The sequence below is a fragment of the Tursiops truncatus genome, chromosome 17 (genome assembly GCF_011762595.2).
Source record: "Tursiops truncatus isolate mTurTru1 chromosome 17, mTurTru1.mat.Y, whole genome shotgun sequence".
Classification (NCBI taxonomy): Eukaryota; Metazoa; Chordata; class Mammalia; order Artiodactyla; family Delphinidae; genus Tursiops; species Tursiops truncatus.
Window position 1 is genome coordinate 48,290,468 of NC_047050.1, and position 16,959 is coordinate 48,307,426.

General features: G+C 40.0%; 1 long non-coding RNA gene and 1 pseudogene across 1 annotated transcript in view; both read left to right on the top strand.

The window, feature by feature from the left end:
- The window catches only part of LOC141276927 (uncharacterized), a 213,576-nt gene that overhangs the window by 126,399 nt on the left and 70,218 nt on the right, over positions 1 to 16,959 (top strand). The window lies entirely within an intron of this gene.
- On the top strand, positions 2,371 to 3,702 carry LOC101321594 (elongation factor 1-gamma pseudogene; annotated as a pseudogene).

Consider the following 16,959-nt stretch of genomic DNA (forward strand, 5'->3'; position numbering starts at 1 on the left):
GCCCGTTTTGTAAAATAAAGCTGGAGCATTATGGGTCAAGGAAAATTGAATCCAAACTCCTTGCTCATTTATTTTATTTTGAATGTCAATTGATTAGAAGTTCATTCTAGCTGATAAAACTTCAGTAGTGAATGTGTGAGGAAAGCTTGTCAGAAGTTGTCAGTGGAGCTTCCCTGGTGGTGCAGTGGTTGAGAGTCCACCAGCCGATGCAGGGGACACGGGTTCGTGCCCTGGTCTGGGAAGATCCCACATGCTGCTGAGCGGCTGGGCCTGTGAGCCATGGCCGCTGAGCCTGCGCGTCTGGGGCCTGTGCTCCACAACGGGAGAGGCCACAAAGTTGTCACTGTACCATTTGGTTATTCAAATTGAATCAACTTTCACTTAAAATTATTTCTTATTATTTGTGTTCTTCTGATTAAGAAAAATTACAACTTCAATTTGTAAGTCTCTTAAAATTTCTCAGTCTTTTATTCCAACATGACAAAACCTCCTTTTTTTCAGGTGAAAGGAATTACTGATAACCTTCAATATATTTTGTTTCCTATTTTTTTCCATCTTCATTGCCGTCTTTTATGCATTGCTTCCATTATCTCATTTGTCTTGTTACAAAGAACATTTTGTCCTCCAATATGTCCTGCTAGATGATTCTTCTAGAACCTCAGTTTTATCTTATTATCTCTCGCTCTTACATCAACAATGGCAACTTGTTGACTAAGAACTCACATTGACACACTCAGTATAGCATTAATGTCCCTCCGTGAGGCTATGTTATCAACCCAAATCCACATAAACTGCTTCCCGATAGATATTCTCTAAGCCTGGCCGATTCCCTGCATGGCATGTTAATATTCTCTCTGGGGCTCTTCTTTCCTCCTGTGCTTGATCAAGTTAATATCTTATCTCAATTCTTTTAAATCCTTTGACAATCACTTCTAGTTTTCTCACTATTTCAGCACCTGATTTAATTATCTCGAATAATTATCTGATTATCTAGTACCTATAAAGTATAGGTGTTGCTCCAATAAAATTACAAGCTTTTTGTTGATTGAGATTGTATCTTAAAACTTGTTTATCTCACTTAAATATTAGAATAAAGTGGAGCATCTATGAATTGGGCTTAACAAACTTTGGAGAACTGAATTATATTACCTTTCATTATATTATTCAGAATGCGATTACTAGTTTTAGAACTGCTTCTAAAGGCATGAATGTAGCCAATTACCCATAAATGTGTGTGAATGGAGTGGTTTGGAGATAGGAAGGGACATTTAAGCTCATCCGTTTCTTCAACAAATTGTCATTGCACACCTCTTGTTTATCAGGCAGTGGGTAGACATTGATAAATAAAATTCGGGGCCAAAAAGTTTATGGAACTTACAATCAAATTTGAGATAAAAGATACTATGTAAGTTATTAGACACATAGACATGTTACTTATAAACTGTTTTGAATGCTCTGACATTAACAAAGTGCAGTGATGGAGAAAAGTGGATAGAGGGAAGGAAGAGCATGATTTAGACGAGCTAAAGGAAGGACCTTGCTAGAGGGTTGACATTTACACTGGGATCCAGAAGAGGGGAGCCAGTCATATGGAGAGGGGGCTGGGACTTTTCAGGTTCTGGCAACAGTATGTGAAAAGGCTTGAAAGTAGGGACAAAAGAAAGAAATAATAGACTTTGAAGCATTAAAGAGAAGCCAGCAAGTTGAGGGCAGAGTAGCATGAGACAGGATGGAGATGTCAGGATTCCAGATCATGCAGGGCATCCTTGGCCGTGTAAAAAAGACTGTGCATCTGATTTAAACCAAAACGTGCGTTGGTTTGTTCCTTAAGGTCAGCTTTACAGCTGTGTGGAAACAGATTAAAGAATACCCAATAGGACAAAATGTTTGTTTTTTATTTATTTTTTTTAGTGAAAACTATGTCATTCATTGAACTATATCACCTCGATAATGGAAAATCCTGATATCACCTAAAGTTAGATATTTTTAAATTTTACAACTGGTTATTAGACAATTGTCAGGTTTTCTTTTTAATGGTAGTTGTTTCATCACTCCTGGAGATACCTAACATTTTATTTTTTAGTAGTGATAAAAAAAAAAATGCCTCTACTTCAGCTTCACTAAACTTCATTTTCATCAGCACGTTGAGGAAATGGTTTTCTGTCTCCGTCGTCTGTGACCAGGGAGGGCATTCTGAGATGTCTCTGTAGGATGCCTCACTTTGTATCTGGGTATAGGCAAACCCGCAACTGGAGTTTTCTGATGAAAGTATTCCTCAGTAATCTTTGATACTGTCAAGTTCAAAAGCATCTTTTTGCCTCTGTTTAACTAAAATTAAAACTAATTTGGCCCTTTCTCTGCAGAATCACCATGGTGGCTGGGACCCTGTACCCATATCTTGAAAACTGGAGGGCCTTCAAGGCCCTCATTGCCACTCAGTGCAGCAGGGCTCAGGTCTGCGTGCTCACCGCACCACCCCGCTTCCATTTTGGCCAAACCAAACACACCCCCGAATTTCTCCATAGATTTCCTGCTGGCAAGGTTCCAGCCTTTGAGGGTGACGATGGATTCTGTGTGTTCGAGAGCAATGCCATTTCCTACTATGCGAGCAACGAAGACTGCAGGGAAGTACTCCCAAAGCAGCAGCCCAGGTGGTGCAGGGGGTGAGCCTTGCTGATAGCAACATAGTTCCCCCAGCCAGAACCTGGGTGTTCCACACCCATGAGCCTCATGCGCCGCAACAAGCAGACCACAGGGAATGCAAAGCAGGAGGTGAGGGGAATTCTGGGGCCGCTGGACGCTCACTTGAAGACAAGGACTTTTCTGGTGGGCGAACGTGTGATACTGGCTGACATCACAGTTGTCTGCACCCTGTTGTGGCTTTATAAACAGGTTCTGGAACCTTCTTTCTGCCAGGCCTTCCCTAATCCAAACCACTGGTTCCTCACCTGCATTAACCAGCCCCAGTTCCGGGCTGTCTTGGGGGAGGTGAAACTCTGTGAGAAAATGGCCCAATTTGATGCTAAAAAGTTTGCAGAGAGCCAGCCTAAAAAAGGACACCCCACAGAAAGAGAAAGCTTCTACGAGAAGAGAAGCAGAAGCCCCAGGCCGAGCGGAAAGAGAAGAAGACGGCTGCCCCTGCTACTGAGGAGGAGCTGTATGGACGTGCGCGGGCAGCGGCTGCTGAGCCGAAGGCCAAGGATCCCTTTGCTCCCCTGCCCAAGAGCACCTTGGCGTTGGATGAATTTAAGCGCAAGCACTCCAACGAGGACACACTCTCCGTGGCGCTGCCGTACTTTGGGGAGCACTTTGATAAAGATGGCTGGTGCCTGTGCTACGCCGAGGACCGCTTCCCTGAAGAGCTCACCCAGACCTTCGTGAACTGCAACCTCATCACTGCAGTGTCGCAGCGACTGGACAAACTGAGGAAGAATGCCTTTGCCGGTGTCATTCTCTTTGGAAGCAACAGTAGCGGCTCCATTTCTGGAGTCTGGGTCTTCCGAGGCCAGGAGCTTTCCTTTGCGCTGAGTCCAGATTGGCAGGGGTACTACGAGTCATACACATGCTGGAAACTGGATCCCAGCAGCGAGGAGACTCAGACCGGTTCGAGAATACTCCTCCTGGGATGGGGCCTTCCAGCACGTGGGCAAAGCCTTCAACCCGGGCAAGATCTTCAAGGGAACATCTCTTGCCATCGCCTAGCTGCCCACACCTGCCCTTCAGGGAGAATGGGGGTCATTAAAGGAAACTGAACGTCGAACCGTTTCCTGCGCTGCCTCCTTTGTGGGTGATGGCTTCTTCAAAGGGGAGTAGATATGTTGAAGCAGGGTGTTGTCTATACCTGCAGGATCTCCCTGTGCAGGAGAGAAGTCTTCAAAAGAGCAGAAAGAGAGGCCTCTCCTCAGTTTTGATTTTTTTTTTTTTTAATTGCCTTGCCTCTCCTGTGATGACCGTCTTCTAGCCTAGCTGGGAAAGGTTGGATGTAGTTAGGAGGTGGTGACACAGGGCTTTGTAACTACCTAATTCCAGACCTTCCCTCATGAAGGAGAATACCTGCTGACAGAGTGAGAGCACAGCATATGCAGAACGACTTAACACTACTTCCCTGCTTCCCGCAGCTGCCCTGTGAGCTGGGGCGGCCGCCGTATCCAAGAGTCATAGTTTCAACACTTCAGACAAAGAGGCACAGACTCCTTGGAACAGATACTGGCCTGTGGGCCCTAACCTGGCTGTGGATCGTCTCTGGGGTATCTCTACTTTCTCACGAGGAGGTGGGGTTCAGAGATTTAAGCAATTTGCCTGTGATCACACATCTTAGGTAGTGGAGGCAAGATTTTGAACCCAGTGGGTGTCACTGGAGCCTGTACCCTAAACACGCCCTAGTGCTTCCTGCAATGTAGAGCAGTCATAAATGTCCTTAAACAACCAAAAAAAAAAAAACCCCAAACTAATCTGAATCACGTCATCCTTACATTTAATTCAGTTAGTGTCTTTCCTCATCTATTACCTTAGCCTCAATTTGTCAGCTGATAATTTTTCTAAGCATCTCAAGGAGCTCAGAGTAAACTAATCGTGGTTCTGTGGAGCTGGACCTTTGGGAGGAAAGAAAAAGCTGGTATCTACATTCCCTAATCTGTAATATCCTTTCCAATTCACCATAGAAAATGGCCTAACTCAACCAAATTAGCAGAAAACATGTAGGAGTTTAGCTTACATGGCCCTTATGTGATTGCTGTCATAAAATCACGAAACGCATACAATTTTAAACTGATCTTGAAGTGAGATGAGTAGATGTTAAATAATACGCTATTTTCTCGCAATGTGTTTCAGTGACAAATTCCATTTTAAACAGTTACATGATTACAAGCTCTGAAATTAAATTTCATGATGAATAATTAAGCACCACTCTTCAGAGTCCCTGGGAGAAGCCACATTCTCTGCAGCACGTACACTTGGAATAATCGATTGGGAGTCAATTGGCAAAGTACTTCAGATTTAATTTGCAGTTCTGAAGGATCCTCCTTCAGCAGTTAGGGAGTCTGCTGCAGCCCCTGCTGTCCCATTTTGGTGGGGAAAAAAGCAGGATTTTATCTTGCTTTGGTACTGTTTCACACTATGGTATAAGGTTCCTCAGTTGATTCTGAAAGATACTCATACAAGAGAGTTCCTATTTATTTAAACATCTTTTAGAGTCACAGGTGGAAACAATGAAAAACATAATTTAAGAATTCTTGTTCACTGTTTTTTATTCTGGAATTCAGGGGTTAGTTGATGTGGGAGTGTTGTATAGAAAAAGGACCCATGGCCTTTCTTTTGAGGAAAAAAATCTAGATTTCAGCCACTTGGGATCTGGAGCAAATGGGCTAAATTCTCTGTGTCTCAGTGGCTTCATCTGTAAAATGGGTATAGTAATATTTCTCAAAGTTGTTGTGATGAGTAAATGATATTATAAATAAAAGACTCCTCACACAGTGCTTGGCCAGAGTAGACAGTTTTCTCTAAGGATGAAGTCTAGATCATTCCTTACTCACAGACCAGAGAAAGTTTATAAGGATGGTATTCAATGCTATTTCCATTTTCAAAAAATTTTACCTGCCTTGAATATAGACAAGACAGGGGTATGAGTGAAACATCAGTCTCTCCCCACAATAATGCTGCTTCCTCAGCCCAATGTGGTCTGTCTGGGCTCTGCCACTGATGGAGAGCTGGATACTGGCAGTGTTGGTGAAAAGCAGGAGTCAGCAAACATTTTTTTGTAAAAGACCAGATGGTGGGCATCGACTTAACTCTGACAGTTTGTGTCCCATCGACTTAACTCTGCTGTTGTAGCGAGAAAGCAGCCATAGACAACATGTAAATAGATAAGTACACTGTTTTCCAATGAAACGTTATTTATGGACACTGAAATTTGAATTTCCAATAATTTTCACTTTTTACAAAATGTTACTCTTCTTTTGATTTTTTCCAACCACTTAAAAATGTAAAAGTATTTTAAAAGGAGAGAGTTGTGTGGCTTCACTCTTGTCAAAGTAAGAGGCAAGGACATCCACAGAAAAATAGGAGATCAAGATCTGATGGGAAAGAGGTAGATGTTTTGGGATAAAACAGGAGTTTTAGAGTCAGAACTGGGTTTGAATCCTATTTTCTCCCTTCATTGGCTCTCTGACTCTAAACGCAAGGCTGCTGAACATCTGTCTCCCTCAGTGTTTTCATGTATAAAATGGTGATAAAAATACCTACCTGAGTGGGCTATTGTAAGGATTAAATAAATTCTATATGATGGTCCTTGTATACAGAAGGTACTTAATAAATGCCATTGTGACTAATCTTTTTCTTCCTATGTGGTAGGCAGAATAATGGCCCTCTAAAAATGTCCATGTCCTGATCATAGGAACCTGTGAATAGATAGGTTTTAATGCAAAGGGGAATTAAGGTTGCTAATCAGCTGACCTTCAGATGCCGGAGATGATCCTGGGTCATCCAGGTGGGCCAAGGTAATCACAAGGGTCCTTATAAGTGGAAGAGGAGGCAGAACAGAGAAAACCAGAGAGATGGCAGTGAAGAGGAGGACTTGCCCAACATCTCTGGCTTTAAAGATGGGAGGGGGCCACCAACCAAGTAATGCCAGCAGCCTCTAGATGCTGGAAAAGGTGAGCAAATGGATTATCTCCTAGAACCACCTAAAAGAAATGCGGCCCTGCCAAGCCTTGATTTTAGCTTAGTGAGACTCATTTTGGACTTCTGTCTTCCAGAACTGTAGGATAATAAATTTGTGTTGTTTTAAGGCACTAAGTTTATAGTAATTGGTTACAGCAGCAATAGGAAACTAATACAGACTGTTACTATTATTATCCATGCGAAGAAAGCTAGTTGTCCACAAAAGTATATGCTTCCCCCTTCCTTAGTGCAGAGATTTTTATGGAACTGGGTGCTGTCAAAAATCGAGAAATAGCACAATTAGAACCACCAAATTAATAAATGATTAGTAAATTCAGTAAGAGTTATTGTGTATCTAAGAACAATTTGCAAACTGGGAGCTTTCAAATGCAAGGACTCCCATGAAGCTCAGGGGTGTGGTGTTACAGGATGGCTTATAAAGTGAAAATGAGGAAGCTGTTAACCTTTACAATGACTGGTTATTACAATGGGCGTTTCCAGATGGTAGGAGCTTGGCAAAAAGGGATTATCTCATACCATTTTTAGGAAGATGGCTTAAGTTTCTTTTCTGATTGTCACATGCATTTACAAGAAATAACCTAAGTATTGCTTATATTCATGAAATGAGATTTAGTTTTACTAACATGGCTTTTGTCTGCTCAGGGAATTCTCAGATCTGGACTCCATTTTATATTTAATTTGAACAGTTTTCCCCTTTTGTTCATTCTCGCTACAAGCTTAGAGCGTGACTAACTAGTAGAGTGTTACTCGCCATTGCCACAGTTAATGGAGCCAGGCTGAAAAATCACATGTTTGCTGTTCCCATTGCTTGAGTAGTCAGGATGGAGGGTCATGTAGTCGCTCTTCCCAACAGTTGCCTGTCATCGTGGAGGTGGGCGGCCAGGTCATTTAGTTCTTCCAGTTGCCTAATCCTCATGGATATTTGATGTGTGAGTGGCTGCTGAAAGGCATTTTAAATTGCCCTTGAGAGGATACAAGGCACTAGAGAGGTTAGTATGATGGCTCTAAGGAGAATATTAGCCGAGGATTGAAAAATTCCCAAGAACAGAGATTCTCAGGAGACAATATTTAACCAATTAAATAAATCAAATGGGTTATAATAAAATACAGCGTTCACCACTTTTTTTTTAACGGATAATGTGTATGTATTTGGGTTTCAATTTCTTCTGAGTTATTTACATAGGCACAATATGGTGTATTAGCAATCACACATCCTCATGATTACTTAGGACAAGATGAACATATGGATGTTTTTATCAGGAGGTGAAATGAAAGTTCACCTGAAATGTTTTCATTTCAGGAGGTGAATGAAGTTTTACCATTCTCGGTAAAATTTGCGTTCCGATTATCTGTCTGCCTCCACTGTCTCTCATGCCTCCCAGCCAATCTTCAGCCCACTTGGCCGGGAACTGCTCCCCTCAAATCTTCCAACCCCCTCTGTGTTCCTGAACTCGGATACTTCTCTGGCCTCACCTTGGCCGCTCCGCAGGATCGGACACAGCTGACTCCTCCCTCCCTGAAGCCCTTTTTTCTCTTAGCTTCCAAGAGACCACCCACCATGCCATCCTGGTGTGACCCCACCTCTGGCCTCCTGTTCAGTCTCCTCTGCCGCCCTCTCTTCTTTCCAGCCTCTAAATGGTCAGGAGCTGCAGAGCCCAGCTCCGTCTGCCCTCCCCAGCAGGCTGATCTCACCCAGCCCTGCTTTCAGTATCACACAGCCTGATGGCTCCCACATTTCTATCTCCGGCTGGCACCTCTCCTGTATATGCAAAAAAAAGAAAAAGAAAAAAAAAGTGTTTTTTTTTTTTAAAATAAAGGCTTTTTATTTATTTTATTTTTATTTATTTCTTAAATTAATTTATTTTTGGCTGCGTTGGGTCTTCGTTGCTGCGCACAGGCTTTCTCTAGTTGCGGGGAGCGAGGGCTACTCTTCGTTGCGGTGCGCGGGCTTCTCCTTGCGGTGGCTTCTCTTGTCGTGGAGCACGGGCTCTAGGCACGTGGGCTTCAGTAGTTGTGGCTCACGGGCTCAGTAGTGTGGCTTGCAAGCTCCAGAGCACAGGCTCAGCAATTGCAGGGCACAGGCTTGGTTGCTCCCCTGCGTGTGGGATCTTCCCGGACCAGGGCTTGAACCCGTGTCACCTGCAGTGGCAAGCGGACTCTTATTAACCACTGCGCCACCAGGGAAGTCCTAAGGTGTTGTAGGTGAGCTTCTACTAAATCAGGCCTCTATGTGATGTGAGCAATCAAGTAATTTAATGAGATGCATTTCTATGGAAACAAAAGAAAAACAAAGTTTAATTTTAAACAAAGGTTAAAAGGTTAACAAAGGTTAAAGTTCAAGTAAATTACCAATTCAGTTTCTGCGTCTGGGGAGCAGCCAGTTGAGAAAATTTCTAGATTTGAGTTTGAGGCATCTTTACATGGAATGGGGTTGGCAGTTTCAGTCTGACGGATTTTCCTGGTTTGCAGTTTGACTGGATCTGATGTTATTGGGTGTTCTGGTGAACTCTCTTAAGTGACCCGTATAGCAACAGGCATGAAGGTTGTTCACATGTGATCTGTTGTGGTACTTTCTGTGAAGTTTACAAGTAGATACCTCAAAGAAAATGAATAGGGCTAGAATCTGATAACCGGTACACCAGAGTTATATATTGAAATACATTTTTTTATAGTCATCACATTTTTATCAAAGATATTGTGAAACAAATTTGTTTGTAAAGTAAGTCTAATCTTATTAAACTTGGCTTGATTATTTACATAAATATAAGAATAATGAGTCTATGCATTTTCTTAAAAATGACATTTCAATCAAAGCTTGGGTCATATCTAAGGGACTTTACTGGCTTCATAAAGTCAACCTTAGTTCTTTAAATTATTTAGTGAGAAGGAATCTCAGATTAGACCTCTAAAGTCTCTTTAAGCTAAGCAGTTTAGCCTAATTGTTTTCTGTTGTTCTATTGTCTAATTGTTTTCTATTACACAAGGAGAACAGATTCTTATTGAACTTATATAAGTACATATATTGGCATGAAAAATAAGAATATTTAATAAGTTTCTGAATTCTGGAGGGATCAGGGTGGGAGAATAACACGTTTCAACTTTTGTTGACAAAAGTATATTTTACCATTTGCTGTAAGTTATATATAGCTTAAAAGGGAGGAGAAAAAAGTCTTTTAAATCTGGAAAACAAAACCTTAAAGAGCAATGGGTTTTTTTTGTTTCGTGTTTTTTTTTTTTTTTTTGTGGTACGCGGGCCTCTCATTGTTGTGGCCTCTCCCGTTGCGGAGCACAGGCTCCGGACGCGCAGGCTCAGCGGCCATGGCTCCCGGGCCTAGCCGCTCTGCGGCATGTGGGATCTTCCCGGACCGGGGCATGAACCCGTGTCCCCTGCATCGGCAGGCGAGCTTAAAGAACAATGTTTTGAACGAAGTCATGAAGATTATAATTATCTTCGTCGGTACAGTCAATCTCCTGTAATTCTTATTTTGCTTCATCTTGGGTTAGCAGCTTTGTGAATCATTTTTCCATTAGTTTCAGAAATTCTTACCTAGTTCAGTGTTACAATCTTAAAGTGATCAGAAACTTGTATTCTACAGTACTTGTCAAGGTTTTTTCCATGCATATCTTTGAAGATGAAGCATATTTGCCTATAGTTTATTGTAAATGCTTTCAGAGAATTGAGAATAAAACATTAACCATGAATGACAAAAGACTTAAAAATATTCATGGTTAAAGATCTGTTGATAGTTCATACCCACACAAAAACGAATGCAATTGATGAGTGAATTTGGTTATATTTGTGATATATAGTATTTTAAGATAATAGTTGGAATTATGACTGATAACATTGTACCAGGCCATATCAGAATTTTAGGAATTTCATATAATTTCTGAATTACTTATATATATATATATATATATATATATATATATATATAAGGTATACCTATATAAATATAATCTAAGGAGGTTAAATATTATTTGACAATATTTCCTATGCAATTTAACATCAAATAAGCTTAAATAAATTAACATTTCTCTTTTATAAGGAGAGAGAAGAAATCTTTTGAGATCTTCCAGGAGCCCTCTGGAAAATCCAAAAGTTAGTTCAAGGTCAAAAAGACTTAATTCAGGGCTTCCCTGGTGGCGCAGTGGTTGAGAGTCCGCTTGCTGATGCAGGGGACACGGGTTCGTGCCCCGGTCCGGGAAGATCCCACATGCCGCGGAGCGGCTGCTGGGCCCGTGAGCCATGGACGCTGAGCCTGCGCGTCCGGAGCCTGTGCTGCGCAACGGGAGACTCCACAACAGTGAGAGGCCCGCGTACCGCAAAAAAAAAAAAAAAAAAAAAAGACTTCATATAAAATTTGATTTGAGGAAGTTTGTCCAAAATGTCAAAAGGTTTAAAACATTTGATCAAATAGGAGCATAAGTCACTGTGAAACAATATTTAGTTATCCCTTTAACCAAAGTGACAATGAAAAGATTTGCATTGCAAATACAGAAAGTTACCTGGTTATAAAAACAAACATACAAACAAAAACCCTTAGCTCATTTAAAATGGAAAAGACTCAGTTTTTCTAGGTAATCGAAGTCCTGATAAAGGCTATGTAGAACATAGGAAATATTTTCTAAGATGCAGAATCTTTGTTTTCCTAGGCAGATTACATTTACATAAAGAAAAACCCTTTATAAACTTTTACTAAGAGTGGATCAATAATCTACAAAATTTGTGGCTTTAACAGAGAGAAAATTAAACTCTAGTTTTGTATCAGTACATTAGTGAGCTCATTTAAGGAAAACCTTATAAATCTATCCAATTTAGCCAGCTTTGACCTCACAACATAATTTATTTTCCACAAACCTTCTGAACAATTTCTATATCCATTTAGGATTTATCTTACTCTTTTTCCTTTTGTTCTGGAATAACCAGTCATTTTATTTTAGACAACATTACTCTTTTTCTTTAACAGAAATACGTACTCTTGCGTACTCTTCATGTCAAAATACATCCCATTTTCTTCCCATACTTTGCATACAAAATTGTTTCCCTTCACTCTTACTGTTTCTAGTAGTTCTATTTTTATATATTGATTATAAATTTTTACTATTAGTAACCTTTACTTTCCAGTGAAAACTAAGAAACAGGCAATTGTGAAGTATCATATATTCGCATCCTGTAGTCGACTCACAAACATAAATAGGTAATTAAAATTTATAATTTTTTAGAAACATTCTTCACACTACCATTTCTAAATGTGGCAGAAGGCATATTTATTAATAGACACAAATATCTTTTGTTTCTATAAAAATTAAGCCAAAAGTAGATAGATTTAAACTTATATTTAGCAATCTATGTCTCAGTATGTTATCTTCTTGGAAATGATCTTGATAGTCAATGAATATCCATTATTTAGTTTAACTTAGTGTAAACTTTTATCTCATTCATATTTATTTAAACTATTTGTTTTTAACAATTATGCTTAAGCATTTTTCTCACCACCTTAATGTTCAGATGTCTGAATTCCCAAGATTCACGTATTACATCAAGCTTAGCCTCTTGGTCTCCTGATACCCAGAGCCATATCCTCTCATGTGCTGCTTGGTCTTGTGTGTGTGTGTGTGTGTGTGTGTGTGTGTGTGTGTGTGTGTGTGTGTGTGTGTGTATGGAATATATGTATGTACGTACACATTCACATATCAGAAATTAGCATGACCTAAGAGATTTTTGTAAATTACCTTGCTCATAATGCTGATTTTAAGGGACTAAATTTCTGCTGGTTTATTATTCATCTTGCTTTCTTCTTTATTGAGTGGTTTCTACTTCACTGTTTATGTAGTCTCCAGATAGTAACAGTGAAAGGGAAGGTAGAAAGACTCTGAACTTTTCCTGGCTTACCATTTTACCTTGTCCAGTTTCAAAGAGTGATTTGAATCTAAAGACAATCATACCCCTGTTTGCTTGAGACTGGTGTCTCCATGCAAAATTCATTGACGAAAAGTGAGAAGTCTGGCACTGGGAAGAAACGGTTGGAGAATCAAAGAAAGATACCTAATGGGGAATTAAATTTCTGTGGTGTGATGTTAAAGAGAATTTTTTCCACTGTTTCCTTACTCGATCAGAAATAAGAAATCTATTGTTCTGGATGTGTTTTAGTTCAGGCTGCTATGAAAAGAATATGATAGACTGGATGGCTTAAACAAGCAAAATTTACCCCTTACAGTTCTGAAGGCTGGGAAGTCCAACGTCAGACGCTGGTTAATTGGGTTCCTAGATTGCAGGTGGATACCTTTTTGCTGTATCCTCACACAGCAGAAAGAGAAGAAAGCTCTCTCATCTCCCATCATGAGAGTTCTACCTAATTACCTTCCAGAGTCCCCATCTCCAAATATCATCACATTTGGGGATTAGGGTTTCAACTTATGAATGTTGGGGAAACACAAACATTCAGTCCATAGCAAGGTGGGTTGTGAAGGTGCGTCTCTTTTGGCTTTGTGATGGTGTGATGATTGATGACTCAGGGTAAGCAGACACTACCCAAAAAGACTCACATAGGGGTATCACAATGCAGATGGAGAGTACACCAAAGTAGGAGTTAGGGGCTGGCAGTTCTGCTTTATGTTTTATCAGCTGAACATACTCAGTGACTCTGGGTCATGGTTTTTCCTTCCGTATCATGAGATCTGCTCTCTGTAATCATGCACGAGTTTTTTGATCCAAAGGTAAGTGTGTGGGGGAAAGCTTTTGAGAAAATAAACTGATATTAACATAAGTATCAGACCCAGAACGTATGATACATCCAGTTCATTGGCAATCACAGCCTCTTCACAAAGATGGCCTGTTCTACTGAAAAATCTGAAAAAATCTTCTGAGTCATGCAGGTTGTATCACTGCCAAGAGAACTCTTCAGAAAGTGTAACCATGGAAACAGCACACTAGCCATCTCAAGGGGTGTATAAAAACATCTGAAAACTAACAGTCAGAAGGAGTACTTGGCGAACACTGGGAAAGGTAAGAGTCTGTGCTTACCTTGTGGGTGAAGAAAGGGCCTTTTGATTGACGCTGCTGCTCTGAAAAGTCTAAGCAAAAGGTCTAAAAGCAAGACTCCTGACGTCTGAGCAGAATCTGGCAACTACATCACAGCTGGCATATGTAATCTGCAACACGGGGATCCTGTAGAGACCAAGAATCTTTAGTCTGAATTTATCTACAGTAACGCCTCAGACAGCCTGAAAAGCTCTGCCGCTATCAATTCTATTATTTGATGGTTGATCTCTTTATTTAGTAGAACTCCAGAGAAAGTGTACCTCTGCACAGGATGAAGGAAGCTGTCTCTAAACTCCCTGTTACACACATTAAACCACGCTGCTCTCCTTATCACGCAGTTGTTTTAATGAAAACAAAATGAGTTACATGGGTGTTTATGTTATTTACTTCCATCTGTAACACACAGATTGATTCTTGCAAAAAAATTTAACTAGAGAGCGTACTGGGCAAGAGTTTTTCTTCCCACTTGTTAATCCCCTTCCTTCTGAGAGGCAAACTTATTTACCAGTGATGTATATAACCTTTAAATCCCTTTCCTATATGTCCTACAGTTTATTGCTTTGGGTTTGAGGTTTATTATTTATTGATATGTTTTGACCTCCAAAGTGCTTTTTTCCACTTAACTATGTTTGTTTGTTTTTTTAACATCTTTACTGGAGTATAATTGCTTTACAGTGGTGTGTTAGTTTCTGCTTTATAACAAAGTGAATCAGCTATACATATGCATCCATCCCCATATCTCCTCCCTCTTGCATCTCCCTCCTACCCTTCCTATCCCACCCTTCTACGTGGTCACAAAGCACCAAGCTGATCTCCCTGTGCTATGCAGCTGCCTCCCACTGTCTATTTTACATTTGGTAGTGTATATATGTCCATGCCACTCTCTCACTTCGTCCCAGTTTACCCTTCCCCTCCCCGTGTCCTCAAGTCCATTCTCTATGTCTGCGTCTTTATTCCTGTCCTGCTCCTAGGTTCTTCAGAACCTTTTTTTTAATTTCACATATATGTGTTAGCATATGGTATTTTTTTCTTTCTGACTTACTTCACTCTGTATGACAGACACTAGGTCCATCCACCTCACTACAAATAACTCAATTTCATTTCTTTTTATGGCTGAGTAATATTCCATTGTATATATGTGCCACATCTTCTTTATCCATTCATCTGTTGATGGACACTTAGGTTGCTTCCATGTCCTGGCTATTGTAAATAGAGGAATGGACATTGTGGTACATGACTCTTTTTGAATTATGATTCTCTCAGGGTATATGCCCAGTAGTGGGATTGCTGGGTTGTATGGTAGTTCTATTTTTAGTTTTTTAAGGAACCTCCATACTGTTATCCATAGTGGTTGTATCAATTTACATTTCCACCAACAGTGCAAGGGGGTTCCCTTTTCTCCACACCCTCTCCAGCATTTATTGTTTGTAGATTTTTTGATGATTTTTTGATGATTTTTTGATGGCCATTCTGACAGGTGTGAGGTGATACCTCATTGTAGTTTTGATTTGCATTTCTCTAGTGATTAGTGATGTCGAGCATCCTTTCATGTGTTTGTTGGCAATCTATATATCTTCTTTGGAGAAATGTCTGTTCAGGGCTTCTGCCCATTTTTCGATTGGGTTGTTTGTGTTTTTGATATTGAGCTGCATAAGCTGCTTGTATATTTTGGAGAGGAATCCTTTGTCAGTTGCTTCATTTGCAAATATTTTCTCCCATTCTGAGGGTTGTCTTTTTGTCTTGTTTATGGTTTCCTTTGCTGTGCAAAAGCTTTGAAGTTTCTTTAGGTCCCATTTGTTTTTGTTTTTATTTCCATTTCTCTAGGAGGTAGGTCAAAAAGGATCTGGCTGTGATTTATGTCGTAGAGTGCTCTGCCTATGTTTTCCTCTAAGAGTTTTAGAGTGTCTGGCCTTACACTTAGATCTTTAATCCATTTTGAGTTTATTTTTGTGTATGGTGTTAGGGAGTGTTCTAATTTCATTCTTTTACATGTAGCTGTCCAGTTTTCCCAGCACCACTTATTGAACAGGCTTTCTTTTCTCCATTGTATATTCTTGCCTCCTTTATCAAAAATAAGGTGACCATATGTGCATGGATTTATCTCTGGGCTTTCTATCCTGTTCCATTGGTCTATATTTCTGTTTTTGTGCCAGTACCATACTGTCTTGATTACTGTAGCTTTGTAGTATACTCTGAAGTCCGGGAGCCTGATTCCTCCAGCTCCATTTTTCTTTCTCAAGATTGCTTTGGCTATTCAGGGTCCTTTGTGTTTCCATACAAACTTGAAATTTTTTGTTCTAGTTCTGTGGAAAATGCCAATGGTAGTTTGATAGGGATTGCATTGAATATGTAGATTGCTTTGGGTAGTATAGTCATTTTCACAATGTTGATTCTTCTGATCAACGAACATGATATCTCTCTCCATCTGTTTGTATCATCTTTAATTTCTTTTATCAGTGTCTTATAGTTTTCTGCATACAGGTATTTTGTCTCCTTAGGTAGGTTTATTCCTAGGTATTTTATTCTTTTTGTGGCAGTGGTAAATGGGAGTGTTTCCTTAAATTCTCTTTCAGATTTTTCATCATTAGTGTATAGGAATGCAAGAGATTTCTGTGCATTAATTTTGTATCCTGCTAGTAGTCTCCTGGTAGCATCTTTAGGATTCTCTATGTATAGTATCATGTCGTCTGCAAACAGTAACAGCTTTAATTTTTCTTTTCCGATTTGGATTCCTTTTATTTCTTTTTCTTCTCTGATTGCTGTGGCTAAAACTTCCAAAACTATGTTGAATAATAGTGGCGAGAGTGGACAACCTTGTCTTGTTCCTGATCTTAGAGGAAATGGTTTCAGTTTTTCACCATTGAGAACGATGTTGGCTGTGTGTTTGTCATATATGGCCTTTATTATGTTGAGGTAAGTTCCCTCTATACCTACTTTCTGGAGGGTTTTTTTTTTTTTTTTAATCATAAATGGGTGTTGAATTTTGTCAAAAGCTTTTTCTGCATCTATTGGGATAATCATATGGTTTTTCTCCTTCAGTTTGTTAATATTGTTTCTCACATTGATTGATTTGCGTATATTGAAGAATCGTTGCATTCCTGGGATAAACCCCACTTGATCATGGCGTATGATCCTTTTAATGTGCTGTTGGATTCTGTTTGCTAGTATTTTGTTGAGGATTTTTGCATCTATGTTCATCAGTGGTATTGGCCTGTAGTTTTCTTTCTTTGTGACAT